We start from the raw sequence: 7054 nt of genomic DNA on the forward strand, positions 1-7054 counted from the left end.
GAAAGCTGAATGGCTTGATATTATATGGTGTACACTGCATTGCGTGGTGTAAAGCAGTAAGGAGGGTCATTAGCTCCTGAAGGCAGAGAGGGAAGCTGCAGCAGCCACAGTGTGCTCAGGCCTGGCAGCATTATGGGATACGTGCGCTTTCATAAAGAAACTCTCACCATCATGATTAATCTCTTTCCAAACCTCACAAAAACGAGCGAACTAGTCGGCGCCACAGCCCTCCTCTGACAGCCTACAAGCCAAACATACAAGAGAAGACAGGTGATACACACACCGACGGCGTTAACACGGCAAGCCGAGCAACACTCCTCCCTTCGTCAGACCGCCCAGGGATCACTCACCGTCCCACAGCCGAGAGGTCGCGCACACAAGGTGAAAAGCAGAGGTCAAAGGTCATTGAAGCCACAAACACAATACACACAGATACACAGACAAAAACAAACAGCAAGACACAGCAGGAAGCGAGCATGCAGAACACAACACAACACTGCAGGTTCACATCACAATAAGAAATAAAAACACTGTAGGTCACCATTTTAAACTGAACACAGAGTAAACAGAATGCAAACACACGCACGCACACACACACACACACACACACACACACACACACGCACGCACAGGTGATACACAAAACCTGCTAAACACTACACACTGGCTAATGGAGTCAAAGCGCTATATTTGCATGACGTTAATAGTGTTGTACTCCACCCTGCCTCACACACACTGGGTGATTATTCAGCAGGAACACACACAAAGAGCTGGAGAAAGTTCTGCACAGATTCACACACACTCAGTGCAGTGAGGAGAATGTGATCCATCATCTAAACAACTTTATCTGAAATCAACAGAGTAACAGATCAGACCTCACAAGGACCACGTGGACCTGAGCATAGGGACGTAGTTGAGGAGAAGGACAGCAGTATGAATGTCCCTGTGTATCTGAGCTCACCTGGTAAATGGACTACAGCCACTTGGTGCTTCCCATCTCATGGATATCTTCATTTGGGTCCTGACCATGTGTCTGTTCTCTGTCCATACAGTCACAATCACAACACAGAGGTTCATCAGACACCATCTGACCATCAACACTGTTTAGGATCAAAATCACATCCGAACTGTTAATTTAATGTTTACTGTAAAGTCAGATGTGTGAAGAACACACAGTCCTTTATTATATATTATTATTCTATATTACAAATTATATATTAACTATTATTATTATTATTATTATTATTATTATTATTATTATTATTATTATTATTATTAATTCCTCAGATTATTCCTGACCTGTGTAAGTATAATTCAGTACGACAGAAGAGAGTAAACATGTGTAATTAAGATTATTCAGGTTCAACATTTCAACGTTAATCTTTCTGTCACACAGTTGAATGTTTCACGTGACAAAGTAAACGTTAATCCTTCTGTCACACAGTTAAACGCTTCACGTGACAAAGTAAACGTTAACCCTTCTGTCACACAGTTGATGAACGTTTCACGTGACAAAGTGAAGTAAACGTTAATCCTTCTGTCACACAATTAAACGTTTCACGTGACAAAGTGAAGTAAACGTTAATCCTTCTGTCACACAGTTAAACGTTTCACGTGACAAAGTAAACATTAATCCTTCTGTCACACAGTTAAACGCTTCACGTGACAAAGTAAACGTTAACCCTTCTGTCACACAGTTGATGAACGTTTCACGTGACAAAGTGAAGTAAACGTTAATCCTTCTGTCACACAATTAAACGTTTCACGTGACAAAGTGAAGTAAACGTTAATCCTTCTGTCACACAGTTAAACGCTTCACGTGACAAAGTAAACGTTAACCCTTCTGTCACACAGTTGAACGTTTCACGTGACAAAGTAAACGTTAATCTTTCTGTCACACAGTTGAACGTTTCACGTGACAAAGTAAACGTTAATCCTTCTGTCACACAGTTGAACGTTTCACGTGACAAAGTAAACGTTAATCTTTCTGTCACACAATTAAACGTTTCACGTGACAAAGTGAAGTAAACATTAATCCGTCCGTCACAGTTAAACGTTTCACGTGACAAAGTAAACGTTAATCTTTTTCACACAGTTAAACGTTTCACGTTACAAAGTGAACGTTAATCCTTCTGTCACACAATTAAACGTTTCACGTGACAAAGTGAAGTAAACGTTAACCTTTCTGTCACACAGTTGAACGTTTCACGTGACAAAGTAAACGTTAATCCTTCTGTCACACAATTAAACGTTTCACGTGACAAAGTGAAGTAAACGTTAACCCTTCTGTCACACAGTTAAACGCTTCACGTGACAAAGTAAACCTTTCTGTCACACAGTTGAACGTTTCACGTGACAAAGTAAACGTTAATCTTTCTGTCACACAGTTAAACGTTTCACATGACAAAGTAAACGTTAATCTTTGTCACACAGTTAAACGTTTCACGTGACAAAGTGAACGTTAATCCTTCTGTCACACAGTTAAACGTTTCACGTGACAAAGTGAACGTTAATCCTTCTGTCACACAGTTAAACGTTTCACGTGACAAAGTGAACGTTAATCCTTCTGTCACACAGTTGAACGTTTCACGTGACAAAGTAAACGTTAATCTTTGTCACACAGTTAAACGTTTCACGTGACAAAGTAAACGTTAATCTTTCTGTCACACAGTTAAACGTTTCACGTGACAAAGTAAACGTTAATCTTTGTCACACAGTTAAACGTTTCACGTGACAAAGTAAACGTTAATCCTTCTGTCACACAGTTAAACGTTTCACGTGACAAAGTAAACGTTAATCCTTCTGTCACACAGTTAAACGTTTCACGTTACAAAGTAAACGTTAATCTTTGTCACACAGTTAAACGTTTCACGTGACAAAGTAAACGTTAATCTTTCTGTCACACAGTTAAACGTTTCACGTGACAAAGTGAACGTTAATCCTTCTGTCACACAGTTAAACGTTTCACGTGACAAAGTAAACGTTAATCCTTCTGTCACACAGTTAAACGTTTCACGTGACAAAGTGAACGTTAATCCTTCTGTCACACAGTTGAACGTTTCACGTGACAAAGTAAACGTTAATCTTTGTCACACAGTTAAACGTTTCACGTGACAAAGTAAACGTTAATCTTTGTCACACAGTTAAACGTTTCACGTGACAAAGTGAACGTTAATCTTTCTGTCACACAGTTGAACGTTTCACGTGACAAAGTAAACGTTAATCCTTCTGTCACACAGTTAAACGCTTCACGTGACAAAGTGAAGTAAACGTTAACCCTTCTGTCACACAGTTAAACGCTTCACGTGACAAAGTAAACCTTTCTGTCACACAGTTGAACGTTTCACGTGACAAAGTAAACGTTAATCCTTCTGTCACACAGTTAAACGTTTCACGTGACAAAGTAAACGTTAATCTTTGTCACACAGTTAAACGTTTCACGTGACAAAGTGAACGTTAATCCTTCTGTCACACAGTTAAACGTTTCACGTGACAAAGTGAACGTTAATCCTTCTGTCACACAGTTAAACGTTTCACGTGACAAAGTAAACGTTAATCCTTCTGTCACACAGTTAAACGCTTCACGTGACAAAGTGAAGTAAACGTTAACCCTTCTGTCACACAGTTAAACGTTTCACGTGACAAAGTAAACGTTAATCCTTCTGTCACACAGTTAAACGTTTCACGTGACAAAGTAAACGTTAATCTTTGTCACACAGTTAAACGTTTCACGTGACAAAGTGAACGTTAATCCTTCTGTCACACAGTTAAACGTTTCACGTGACAAAGTGAACGTTAATCCTTCTGTCACACAGTTAAACGTTTCACGTGACAAAGTGAACGTTAATCCTTCTGTCACACAGTTAAACGTTTCACGTGACAAAGTGAACGTTAATCCTTCTGTCACACAGTTAAACGTTTCACGTGACAAAGTAAACGTTAATCCTTCTGTCACACAGTTAAACGTTTCACGTGACAAAGTAAACGTTAATCTTTGTCACACAGTTAAACGTTTCACGTGACAAAGTAAACGTTAATCTTTGTCACACAGTTAAACGTTTCACGTGACAAAGTAAACGTTAATCCTTCTGTCACACAGTTAAACGTTTCACGTGACAAAGTAAACGTTAATCTTTGTCACACAGTTAAACGTTTCACGTGACAAAGTAAACGTTAATCTTTCTGTCACACAGTTAAACGTTTCACGTGACAAAGTAAACGTTAATCCTTCTGTCACACAGTTAAACGTTTCACGTGACAAAGTAAACGTTAATCTTTGTCACACAGTTAAACGTTTCACGTGACAAAGTGAACGTTAATCCTTCTGTCACACAGTTAAACGTTTCACGTGACAAAGTGAACGTTAATCTTTCTGTCACACAGTTGAACGTTTCACGTGACAAAGTAAACGTTAATCTTTCTGTCACACAGTTGAACGTTTCACGTGACAAAGTGAACGTTAATCCTTCTGTCACACAGTTGAACGTTTCACGTGACAAAGTAAACGTTAATCTTTGTCACACAGTTAAACGTTTCACGTGACAAAGTGAACGTTAATCCTTCTGTCACACAGTTAAACGTTTCACGTGACAAAGTAAACGTTAATCCTTCTGTCACACAATTAAACGTTTCACGTGACAAAGTGAAGTAAACGTTAATCTTTGTCACACAGTTAAACGCTTCACGTGACAAAGTAAACGTTAATCTTTGTCACACAGTTAAACGTTTCACGTGACAAAGTGAACGTTAATCTTTCTGTCACACAGTTGAACGTTTCACGTGACAAAGTAAACGTTAATCTTTCTGTCACACAGTTGAACGTTTCACGTGACAAAGTAAACGTTAATCCTTCTGTCACACAGTTAAACGTTTCACGTGACAAAGTGAACGTTAATCCTTCTGTCACACAGTTAAACGTTTCACGTGACAAAGTAAACGTTAATCTTTGTCACACAGTTAAACGTTTCACGTGACAAAGTGAACGTTAATCCTTCTGTCACACAATTAAACGTTTCACGTGACAAAGTGAAGTAAACGTTAATCTTTGTCACACAGTTAAACGCTTCACGTGACAAAGTAAACGTTAATCTTTGTCACACAGTTAAACGTTTCACGTGACAAAGTGAACGTTAATCTTTCTGTCACACAGTTAAACGCTTCACGTGACAAAGTGAAGTAAACGTTAACCTTTCTGTCACACAGTTAAACGTTTCACGTGACAAAGTAAACGTTAATCCTTCTGTCACACAGTTAAACGTTTCACGTGACAAAGTAAACGTTAATCCTTCTGTCACACAGTTAAACGTTTCACGTGACAAAGTAAACGTTAATCTTTGTCACACAGTTAAACGTTTCACGTGACAAAGTAAACGTTAATCTTTGTCACACAGTTAAACGTTTCACGTGACAAAGTGAACGTTAATCCTTCTGTCACACAGTTAAACGTTTCACGTGACAAAGTGAACGTTAATCCTTCTGTCACACAGTTAAACGTTTCACGTGACAAAGTAAACGTTAATCTTTGTCACACAGTTAAACGTTTCACGTGACAAAGTAAACGTTAATCTTTGTCACACAGTTAAACGTTTCACGTGACAAAGTGAACGTTAATCCTTCTGTCACACAGTTAAACGTTTCACGTGACAAAGTAAACGTTAATCCTTCTGTCACACAGTTAAACGTTTCACGTGACAAAGTGAACGTTAATCCTTCTGTCACACAGTTAAACGTTTCACGTGACAAAGTGAACGTTAATCCTTCTGTCACACAGTTAAACGTTTCACGTGACAAAGTAAACGTTAATCCTTCTGTCACACAGTTGAACGTTTCACGTGACAAAGTGAACGTTAATCCTTCTGTCACACAGTTAAACGTTTCACGTGACAAAGTGAACGTTAATCTTTCTGTCACACAGTTGAACGTTTCACGTGACAAAGTAAACGTTAATCCTTCTGTCACACAGTTGAACGTTTCACGTGACAAAGTGAACGTTAATCCTTCTGTCACACAGTTAAACGTTTCACGTGACAAAGTGAACGTTAATCCTTCTGTCACACAGTAAATATGATGCTAAGCTAACTGACGACATCCACCTTGACAAAACACCTCGTTATACTGTTACATCACACTAAACAATATCATGCACCACATTATATTTACCCCGAATCCAGACAACACACAGAGCCGAACGTAACTGTAGAAAATATAAAATGTCCATGAAATAAAGGCCACATTAGTGTGTTGGGAGATAAACGGCGTCCTTCTGCGTTTATCCGCACTGCAGCTCAGGTGCACGCGCTTCCCGCCTACAACCGCCAGACGGCGCCAAAAACACGGTCCAGGCCCAAACTGGGTTGCCAGTTTCCACATATCCGCCCCCCAAAAAAGCCTGACGCGTTTTATTTAACCGTGCTGCGAATCAGTCAGTAAACCTGGCAACCTCGAGCCACCACGTCTCACAATCCAACGTCACTAAACATGATGTTTTTCTCATGTAATGTCACAGTATCTCAGTTTAAAGCGAACAAACTCCTGATTTGTACTTCATCATCATCATCATCATCATCATCACACATACAGTGTGAGCTGCTGTTTAACACCTGTGATCGTTTAAAATACTTTATTATTCAGAAATGTCTTTAATAATGAAGAGTAAACATTAGTGTGGTCACATAATTAACACCAGACACCGTGAGTGAGGATATTAAAGTGATCACCACCATTCATTCATTCATTCATTCATCTTCTACCGCTTATCCGAACTACCTCGGGTCACGGGGAGCCTCAGGCGTCATCGGGCATCAAGGCAGGATACACCCTGGACGGAGTGCCAACCCATCACAGGGCACACACACACACTCTCATTCACTCACACACTCACACACTACGGACAATTTTCCAGAGATGCCAATCAACCTACCATGCATGTCTTTGGACCGGGGGAGGAAACCGGAGTACCCGGAGGAAACCCCCGAGGCACGGGGAGAACATGCAAACTCCACACACACAAGGTGGAGGTGGGAATCGAACCCCGACCCTGGAGGTGTGAGGAGAA

General features: G+C 40.0%; 1 protein-coding gene across 2 annotated transcripts in view; it reads right to left on the reverse strand.

The window, feature by feature from the left end:
- The window catches only part of ttbk1a (tau tubulin kinase 1a), a 47475-nt gene extending 41176 nt beyond the window's left edge, over positions 1 to 6299 (reverse strand). Inside the window, exons 1-2 of one of the 2 annotated variants that reach the window (XM_060859232.1) lie at positions 6160 to 6299; positions 962 to 1040 (exon numbers count right to left, since the gene is read on the reverse strand). The gene's annotated coding sequence lies outside the window, so the exon portion shown is untranslated. Of the gene's footprint in view, positions 1 to 961; positions 1101 to 6159 lie in introns of both variants that reach the window. The other variant, XM_060859231.1, reaches the window with a different exon arrangement.
- Between the last annotated feature and the right edge of the window lie 755 nt (positions 6300 to 7054).

Source organism: Tachysurus vachellii, chromosome 23 (genome assembly GCF_030014155.1).
Source record: "Tachysurus vachellii isolate PV-2020 chromosome 23, HZAU_Pvac_v1, whole genome shotgun sequence".
NCBI classification, from domain to species: Eukaryota; Metazoa; Chordata; class Actinopteri; order Siluriformes; family Bagridae; genus Tachysurus; species Tachysurus vachellii.